We start from the raw sequence: 10,000 nt of genomic DNA on the forward strand, positions 1-10,000 counted from the left end.
AGACCTGGCCTCCCTGCCCGGCAGGGCCGGGTAGACCTGGCCTCCCAGCCCGGCAGGGCCGGGTAGACCTGGCCTCCCAGCCCGGCAGGGCCGGGTAGACCTGGCCTCCCAGCCCGGCAGGGCCGGGTAGACCTGGCCTCCCTGCCCGGCAGGGCCGGGTAGACCTGGCCTCCCAGCCCGGCAGGGCCGGGCAGACCTGGCCTCCCTGCCCGGCAGGGCCGGGCAGACCTGGCCTCCCAGCCCGGCAGGGCCGGGCAGACCTGGCCTCCCAGCCCGGCAGGGCCGGGCAGACCTGGCCTCCCTGCCCGGCAGGGCCGGGCAGACCTGGCCTCCCAGCCCGGCAGGGCCGGGCAGACCTGGCCTCCCTGCCCGGCAGGGCCGGGCAGACCTGGCCTCTCGGCCCGCGTGGGGCGGAGGGTTAGACCTGGCCTCGCTGCCCGGGCGGGCCGGGCAGACCTGGCCTCTCGGCTCGCGTGGGCGGAGGGGGTAGAGCCGGCCTCCCTGCCCGGGCGGGCCGGGTAGACCCGGCCTCCCTGCCTGACTCGATGGGAAAGGCCCCACCTCCCTACCTGATGCTCCGGGCTTGGTCTGGCGTCCCTTTTCCGAGTGTCCGGGGTGGTACAGGTACCCCCCACCCGGTACTCCGGGGTAGGACCGGTACCCCCAGCCCGTACTCCGGGGTAGGCTTGTTACCCCCACCCGGTCCTCCGGGGTAGGACCGTTCCCCCCACCCGGTACTCCGGGTGTAGGCTTGGTACCCCTACCGGTGCTCCGGGGTACGCCTGCTGTCCCTACAGGCGCGCGGGGTTAGACCCGCCCTCCCAACCTGAACCCCCCCCCGGGGTAGGCCCGGTATCCCTACCCGATGCTCCAGGGTGGATGGCGTCCCTACCTGATCCTCCGGGGTTGCAGCGGTACCCCTACCGGTGCTCCGGGGTACGCCCGCTGTCCCTACAGGCGCTCCGGGGTAGGCCTGGCCCCCCTACCTGACCCTCTGGGGGCCAGCCTGGTATCCCTACTGGCGCTCCCGGGTAGACCCGGTGTCCCTGGCTGGTCCTCCGGGCTTGGCCTGGCCTCCTTACCTGTGCCTCCGGGCAAAGCTGGCCACGCCGAGGGGTCGGCCTGCGCTGCCTGGCCGCGCTCCGGGCTGGTTGGTCCCGATTCGTTTGCTAAGACCGCTCCGTGATTCCACTTCTTGAAAACTTCTCATGTCCGACATCTCGTCCTTTAGCACGCTCGCTCGCTCGCTCGCTCGCGGGCGGGCACGCGTCAAAAACGTGAGAGCCCATCGTTACCCGCAGTCGGCGTACTCTATCGGTAAGGAATGACTTCTTCGGGAAGAGGCGGCGCCGACGCTGCGCTCTCGTCTCTGTACCGTACGAGTCGGTGGCCGTCGGGGTACCGCGTCCTACCGTCGGCGTGGGATTCGCTCCTAAACGAATACAGAGTAATCGATACGCGATGAATCGTCATCGATCGAAGTTGCTAACAGTTGAGGAGCAACGCTGGGTCGTAACGTGTACGGATCGTTCCCTACCGACCGATTTAACGCGACGCGGCAATAGCCTTTCTGGCAGTTCATTAAACAGCTAACAAAACTCATTCCTTCACGCGCGCAAGGCCTGCATGCCTGCGTTAATCGCCAGGGAACGGATACGTACCTACGTCCGTCCGTCCGTACCTACCAGCGGATCGTCGCGGATGGAATGCGACTCGACGAGTCGTAGCAAGTCGTACGAATCGCCGACTCCGAAGGTTCGATTGCGGCACTCCTTTAGGACCTTGCGACGCTCTTGGTCAACGTTAGCGTGCTCCGGCCCCTGCGTTATCGCGCCCGAATTGCTTATTAGACTTTTACGCCGCGTCAGTCTCACTCACCTCGTTGTCGCCCTTTGCTGTCGAGCGATGCTTACTCGTTCAGTCATTACCGAGGATGACGCGCGCACGCCTTCCCTAGGCCGGCTGCCGTTCCTCACCTGGCGCTCGTCTCTCGACCGACTTGTTTGCTTGCTACGCACGTGAGCTCGACCCGGCGGATGTTAATTCACTGCGGCAGAAGTCGGCCCGTGTCGCCCTGTCGAAAAACTATTAATCCACGCCTCAGTTACCGGAGGTTCGTTCATCCTTCCTTACCGGAAGTTCCTCAACCGGAGGGCCGGCGCTCGTCAGGTTCTATCAACAATTCGCGGGGAGCGACAGCTGAATCGCTGTCCTAAGCCGGCCCTGCCCCCGCCGGCCGGCCTCCCTGCAGACCACCCACCCGCCCCTGTCCCTGATGAGTTCTGCGTTAGGAAGCGCAACCCCCGCACCCCGTGCCTTTTTCCTTATCATTTCCTTATCTATTTATTTTCTCGGCCTTTCCTCCCCAGGCCCCCCCCCCGCCTTTTTTTAATTCTTGGTCTCGCCGTCAGGGCCCGCGGACCGGGCAGAGGCGGCGGCGGTCCCCGTCCCGTCCCGTCCCGTCCCGTCCGCCGTGGCGAGCCCGGCCGGCCCGCCGAAGGAGGGCAGGCGGCTGTAGAGCCTGGCGGGCGGCGGCCCTGCACCCTGTCTCTCCCGGGCTGGGCCTCTTCTCGATCCACCGACCTTCGAGCAAAAGCCGGTTCGTCCCGGTCGTCCGGCTCTGCCGTGACGGGCGGACGAGGGGTCGCGCGGCCCTCGCGCGTTCCCCGACCCTCGGTCGTGACCGGTACCTGATCGGGTCCCTCCCGGCTCGGAGGAGGAGGGGGCGGCGGCGGCGGCGGCGGCGGCGGCGGCGGCGGCGGCCTCATCACTGGGCTACCTCCGCTGCTGCTTTCCCAGGGACGGGTCCGACCGGGAGCCGAGCCCATCGCCCGTAGGCAGGCACGGAGCGCAGGCCGGACGGCGAAGCGGCCGACCACCCGGGCTGTAACAGAGAAAGCGGCGTTAGCGACACCGTTGCAAATCTTTCTCATTTCCATCTGCGTGCGCGCCCGCGCCCCGCCAAAACAGGCCCCCGGCCCGAACGCCCACCGCCCGCCGCTGCAGCCGCTCACCCGCCCTTAGACACCCTCCACCCGCTGCCCCGCTCACAGTCGTGGGCTCAAAGAGCGCACGCGCGCACACCACCACCACCACTGCCGCCACCACCACCCCCACCACGCACACACACCCCCCCTTCGAAACAGGCCCCCGGGCTGACACCCCCCCCCCCCCCCCCCCCCCCCCCCCCCCCCGCACCCTTCCCCGGGCCCGCCGCTACGCAGACACACACCACACACACACGCCGCCGCCCACCCCCCCCTTGCCTCGCAGTTCGCGCCGAGCCTCACTGCCCCCGCTCCCCCCTTCCGCCACCAGGTTTGCCGCCCCGGGGATGGAAGGCGGGAGACTTTAGGACCCTGCGGCGTCCCTGCCGGCTCCGTGCCCGGGCGGGAGGGGGGAGGCCCCGGTGCCGCGCCGTCTCTAACTCCCAGCTGCTGAGTCCCTCTCCTGCCGCACCCGTGGCCCCGCTCCCGCCTTCCTTTCTCAGTCAGCCACCCACTCGCCCTGCTGCACTCCTGCCCGCCCCCGCCGCGGGTGGAAAACTAAATGACCGGAGGGGGACGGGGACGGGGACGGGGACGGGGACGGGGACGTGGACGTGGGACAGAAGTAAGAAAAAAAAAAAAACCTCCAACCGATCCAAACAGAAGCCTTCTCCGAAAAGAGACACCATCCCCCCTCGCCAGCCTACCTCTGCGCCAGGCTCCCCGCCTGCTCGCCAGCCGCTCTCGCCCCGCTCTTTGCCAGCCTCCTTTCCCCGCCGCCGCTGCCGCCACGACTGAGCAGCGGACCGTTCCCGTGGCGGGAAACACCACAGTTTCCGCGGGCCCCGTTGCCGGGCTGCAGACCGCCCCACCCAGCCACCCGCCCCCCACCCCACCCCCGTCTCCGAGACGCCGGAGAGTCTGCGATCGGGAGGGGGCGGGGGCTGCACCTACAGGCTTGCAGGTCGGGGATTGCAGCGCGGGGAGGGAGGGGGAGCACAGCCGTGCAGGGGTGCGTCTATCTGTGTGCGCCTGCATCGCGATGTGTGTGTGTGTGTGTGTGTGCGTGCGTGTGTGTGTGCGCGCGTGTGCGCGCGCCTGTCGCGGGGGCGGGGGGTGGAGGGGTGGCGGTGCCAGCAGGATCGCAGATATGTATTCCACGGATTTACTTTCTTAAAAAAAGTAAAACGTCCAAAAAAAAAAAAAAGGCGGGGGGCGGGGGGTGGAGGGGTGGCGGTGCCAGCAGGATCGCAGATATGTATTCCACGGATTTACTTTCTTAAAAAAAGTAAAACGTCCAAAAAAAAAAAAAAATGCGGGGGGGCGGGGGGGTGGCGGTGCCAGCAGGATCGCAGATATGTATTCCACGGATTTACTTTCTTAAAAAAAGTAAAACGTCCAAAAAAAAAAAAAAAATGCGGGGGGCGGGGGGTGGCGGTGCCAGCAGGATCGCAGATATGTATTCCACGGATTTACTTTCTTAAAAAAAGTAAAACGTCCAAAAAAAAAAAAAAATGCGGGGGGCGGGGGGGGGAGGGGTGGCGGTGCCAGCAGGATCGCAGATATGTATTCCACGGATTTACTTTCTTAAAAAAAGTAAAACGTCCAAAAAAAAAAAAAATGCGGGGGGCGGGGGGGTGGCGGTGCCAGCAGGATCGCAGATATGTATTCCACGGATTTACTTTCTTAAAAAAAGTAAAACGTCCAAAAAAAAAAAAAAAATGCGGGGGGGGGGGGGGTGGCGGTGCCAGCAGGATCGCAGATATGTATTCCACGGATTTACTTTCTTAAAAAAAGTAAAACGTCCAAAAAAAAAAAAAAATGCGGGGGGGGGGGGGTGGCGGTGCCAGCAGGATCGCAGATATGTATTCCACGGATTTACTTTCTTAAAAAAAGTAAAACGTCCAAAAAAAAAAAAAAAATGCGGGGGGCGGGGGGTGGCGGTGCCAGCAGGATCGCAGATATGTATTCCACGGATTTACTTTCTTAAAAAAAGTAAAACGTCCAAAAAAAAATAAAAAAATAAAAAAAAATGCGGGGGGCGGGGGGTGGAGGGGTGGCGGTGCCAGCAGGATCGCAGATATGTATTCCACGGATTTACTTTCTTAAAAAAAGTAAAACGTCCAAAAAAAAAAAAAATGCGGGGGGCGGGGGGTGGCGGTGCCAGCAGGATCGCAGATATGTATTCCACGGATTTACTTTCTTAAAAAAAGTAAAACGTCCAAAAAAAAAAAAAAAAGGCGGGGGGCGGGGGGTGGAGGGGTGGCGGTGCCAGCAGGATCGCAGATATGTATTCCACGGATTTACTTTCTTAAAAAAAGTAAAACGTCCAAAAAAAAAAAAAAAAAAAAAAAAAATGCGGGGGGCGGGGGGTGGAGGGGCGGCGGTGCCAGCAGGATCGCAGATATGTATTCCACGGATTTACTTTCTTAAAAAAAGTAAAACGTCCAAAAAAAAAAAAAAAATGCGGGGGGCGGGGGGGTGGCGGTGCCAGCAGGATCGCAGATATGTATTCCACGGATTTACTTTCTTAAAAAAAGTAAAACGTCCAAAAAAAAAAAAAAAGGCGGGGGGCGGGGGGTGGAGGGGTGGCGGTGCCAGCAGGATCGCAGATATGTAAGCCACGGATTTACTTTCTTAAAAAAAGTAAAACGTCCAAAAAAAAAAAAAAAGCGGGGGGGCGGGGGGTGGAGGGGTGGCGGTGCCAGCAGGATCGCAGATATGTATGCCACGGATTTACTTTCTTAAAAAAAGTAAAACGTCCCAAAAAAAAAATAAAAAAAAAAAAAAAAATGCGGGGGGCGGGGGGTGGAGGGGTGGCGGTGCCAGCAGGATCGCAGATATGTATTCCACGGATTTACTTTCTTAAAAAAAGTAAAACGTCCAAAAAAAAAAAAAATGCGGGGGGCGGGGGGGTGGCGGTGCCAGCAGGATCGCAGATATGTATTCCACGGATTTACTTTCTTAAAAAAAGTAAAACGTCCAAAAAAAACATAAAAAAAAAAAAAAAAATGCGGGGGGCGGGGGGTGGAGGGGTGGCGGTGCCAGCAGGATCGCAGATATGTATTCCATGGATTTACTTTCTTAAAAAAACTAAAACGTCCAAAAAAAAAAAAAAAAAAAAAAAAAAAGGGGGTGGGGGGTGGGGGGGGTGTTAAAAGCAGGACGCGGGCTGTTGCTGCCGGAGCGGCCGGTGAAAAGGACCGCCAGGTCTACCCGGCTCCGGAGGCCGTCTGCCAGGTCTACCCAGCTCCGGAGGCCGGCGCGGCCGCCGGCGGCGCCCGGAGGACGCGGGGTGTCGCTGCCGGAGCGGCCGGTGAAAAGGGCCGCCAGGTCTACCCGGCTCCGGAGGCCGGCTGCCAGGTCTACCCAGCTCCGGAGGCTGCGCGGCCGCCGGCGGCGCCCGGAGGACGCGGGGTGTCGCTGCCGGAGCGGCCGGTGAAAAGGGCCGCCAGGTCTACCCGGCTCCGGAGGCCGGCTGCCAGGTCTACCCAGCTCCGGAGGCCGGCGCGGCTGCCGTCGGCGCCCGGAGGACGCGGGGTGTCGCTGCCGGAGCGGCCGGTGAAAAGGGCCGCCAGGTCTACCCGGCTCCGGAGGCCGGCTGCCAGGTCTACCCAGCTCCGGAGGCTGCGCGGCCGCCGGCGGCGCCCGGAGGACGCGGGCTGTTGCTGCCGGAGCGGCCGGTGAAAAGGGCCGCCAGGTCTACCCGGCTCCGGAGGCCGGCTGCCAGGTCTACCCAGCTCCGGAGGCCGGCTGCCAGGTCTACCCAGCTCCGGAGGCCGGCGCGTCCGCCGTCGGCGCCCGCAGGACGCGGGGTGTCGCTGCCGGAGCGGCCGGTGAAAAGGGCTGCCAGGTCTACCCGGTTCCGGAGGCCGGCTGCCAGGTCTACCCAGCTCCGGAGGCCGGCTGCCAGGTCTACCCGGTTCCGGAGGCCGGCTGCCAGGTCTACCCGGTTCCGGAGGCCGGCTGCCAGGTCTACCCGGCTCCGGAGGCCGGCGCGGCCGCCGGCGGCGCCCGGAGGACGCGGGGTGTCGCTGCCGGAGCGGCCGGTGAAAAGGGCCGCCAGGTCTACCTGGGTCCGGCGGTACTTAGCCGCATTTCGGGAGCTGTGAGGTAGACCTGATAGCCCCGCCGCTTCCACGGAGCTGGCGAAGGGGTCGCTGTTTTTCGCTGCCTCCAGTTACGTCATCGTAAAAGTCGGTGTCATTGGCCGGTCTCCCCGGTGGGCAGGCACGGCACTCTTGGAGCCGGCCGGGGGCGGGGGCGTGCTTTCCCGTATTATAGGAGCTAGTGGTAACGGGTGCACGGAGCAGCGCTAGTCAGCGGCTGCAAGGCCTGCGGCTCAGCCGGTGAAGTGGGGCCCTGGGCGGTCGTTGTGGTGGCGGCTTCCGTGGTGGCTCGGCTCCCTCTTTCGATGTCTTCGGCCTGTGTGTCCCATCGTTTTCCAAATATGCCAGACCGGTGCCTGCGAGGGTCTGGCAGGCTGCGGTGGCCGCTGACCCCGGGGTGCGAGAACTGTAAAGGTGGATTCTGCTGGGCAAAGCCCGGTGGCCGGCGGTGGCCACCGGCACTCGAACGCGGTAAGACCGGGTGGAACCGAACCTGCCTCGGCTTTCTCCCGGCCTCGGAGGGCCCGATGATGGCAAAGGTGAGCGCTGGTATATGCGTGGGCAGCTGCCCGTGAGCGTCCAGCCCGCCGCGGCCGCCGCCGGCTCCTGAGGGCCCGGTGATGGGTGGGCGAGGTGGCGGCACCTCGTCCTTTCTCTGGCCTTAAGCTGGAGTGGGCAGAGTGGCAGCTGGTTCCCGGTGGCCGGCAGCCGGATGCAGACGGCTGGGGGTTCTCGTGCGTGCCGCAGCTCCCCCCCCAGCACCCGAGGGCCCGGTGATGGCACAGGCGAGAGGCCGCAGTGCCTCGTCCTGTTTTTTGCCGGCATGAGCCATGTGTGGGCGGCCTGTGGTGTCCGGCTGGCCCCGGCTTGCCTGGTTGCAGGAGGGCTCGGTGGGAAAGGTCTGCGGCGTTTTTCCGGGTTAGAGGTGGCGGCACCTCATCGCGTTTTCTCTGGCCTTAAGCCGGAACCCATCCACGAATTGGGCAGAGCGTGAGCGGCGGCCGGCCCTGGTGGCCGGCAGCCGGATGCAGACGGCTGGGGGTTCTCGTGCGTGCCGCAGCTCCCCCCCAGCCCCCGAGAGCCCGGTGATGGCACAGGCGAGAGGCCGCAGTGCCTCGTCCTGTTTTTTGCCGGCATGAGCCATGTGTGGGCGGCCTGTGGTGTCCGGCTGGCCCCGGCTTGCCTGGTTGCAGGAGGGCTCGGTGGGAAAGGTCTGCGGCGTTTTTCCGGGTTAGAGGTGGCGGCACCTCATCGCGTTTTCTCTGGCCTTAAGCCGGAACCCATCCACGAATTGGGCAGAGCGTGAGCGGCGGCCGGCCCTGGTGGCCGGCAGCCGGATGCAGACGGCTGGGGGTTCTCGTGCGTGCCGCAGCTCCCCCCCAGCCCCCGAGGGCCCGGTGATGGCACAGGCGAGAGGCCGCAGTGCCTCGTCCTGTTTTTTGCCGGCATGAGCCATGTGTGGGCGGCCTGTGGTGTCCGGCTGGCCCCGGCTTGCCTGGTTGCAGGAGGGCTCGGTGGGAAAGGTCTGCGGCGTTTTTCCGGGTTAGAGGTGGTGGCACCTCATCGCGTTTTCTCTGGCCTTAAGCTGGGGGCCGCAAAGCGGTGAGAAAATTGCGGCTGTACCTGGTGGCTGGCAAGCCGAACGCAGGCGTCTGGGGTTGTCTAGCTTCCGTGGCATTCCCCCGGCCCTCAACACCCGTGCAGGGCATGGGTCCAGGTCCGTCCCCCCCCGATGGCATGCAGTTGCCTGCGGGGCGGGCAAAGACCGGCAGCCGGTGGTGGCTGTTGGCACTCGAACGCTGGAAGGGCTGGGGGTGTTGAGCCTGCCGTGGCCTTCTACCCTGTCCCGTTGGCCTCAGAAAAATCATTGTCTGGAGCGGGCGTGGCCCGTGGCACCTCCAGCTCCCTGATTTGACTGATCCAGACCCACAGGCAGCGCCTGCTGAGGCGTCCTCGGGTGCGTCGGAGAGCCTCCACGGCGGGCCGGCTCTGCCGGTGTTCAGGTCGTTGGAGCAACCCTCGCAGGCGTTGCCCTCTCACTCGCACGCAGGGCCCCCGCGCCTGCCGTCCGCCCTCCTCCGGGTGGCGGCGGGTGCGAGCGGCCGTCGTTGTCCCAGGACTCGTGGCCGTGGGGCCTCCGCTCCTTCCCCGTCTCCCTTCCCTTACTGATCGATGAGGCGTTTAGGGCGCGTCGGAGGGGCTTCCCGGCGGGCCGGCTCTGCCGGTGTTCAGGCCGGCGTTGCACCTCTCCGCAGACGTTGCCCTCTCACTCGCACGCAGGGCCCCCGCGCCTGCCGTCCGCCCTCCTCCGGGTGGCGGCGGGTGCGAGCGGCCGTCGTTGTCCCAGGACTCGTGGCCGTGGGGCCTCCGCTCCTTCCCCGTCTCCCTTCCCTTACTGATCGATGAGGCGTTTAGGGCGCGTCGGAGGGGCTTCCCGGCGGGCCGGCTCTGCCGGTGTTCAGGCCGGCGTTGCACCTCTCCGCAGACGTTGCCCTCTCACTCGCACGCAGGGCCCCCGCGCCTGCCGTCCGCCCTCCTCCGGGTGGCGGCGGGTGCGAGCGGCCGTCGTTGTCCCAGGACTCGTGGCCGTGGGGCCTCCGCTCCTTCCCCGTCTCCCTTCCCTTACTGATCGATGAGGCGTTTAGGGCGCGTCGGAGGGGCTTCCCGGCGGGCCGGCTCTGCCGGTGTTCAGGCCGGCGTTGCACCTCTCCGCAGACGTTGCCCTCTCACTCGCACGCAGGGCCCCCGCGCCTGCCGTCCGCCCTCCTCCGGGTGGCGGCGGGTGCGAGCGGCCGTCGTTGTCCCAGGACTCGTGGCCGTGGGGCCTCCGCTCCTTCCCCGTCTCCCTTCCCTTACTGATCGATGAGGCGTTTAGGGCGCGTCGGAGGGGCTTCCCGGCGGGCC

This window comes from Accipiter gentilis, chromosome 35 (genome assembly GCF_929443795.1).
Source record: "Accipiter gentilis chromosome 35, bAccGen1.1, whole genome shotgun sequence".
In the NCBI taxonomy this organism is placed as follows: Eukaryota; Metazoa; Chordata; class Aves; order Accipitriformes; family Accipitridae; genus Astur; species Astur gentilis.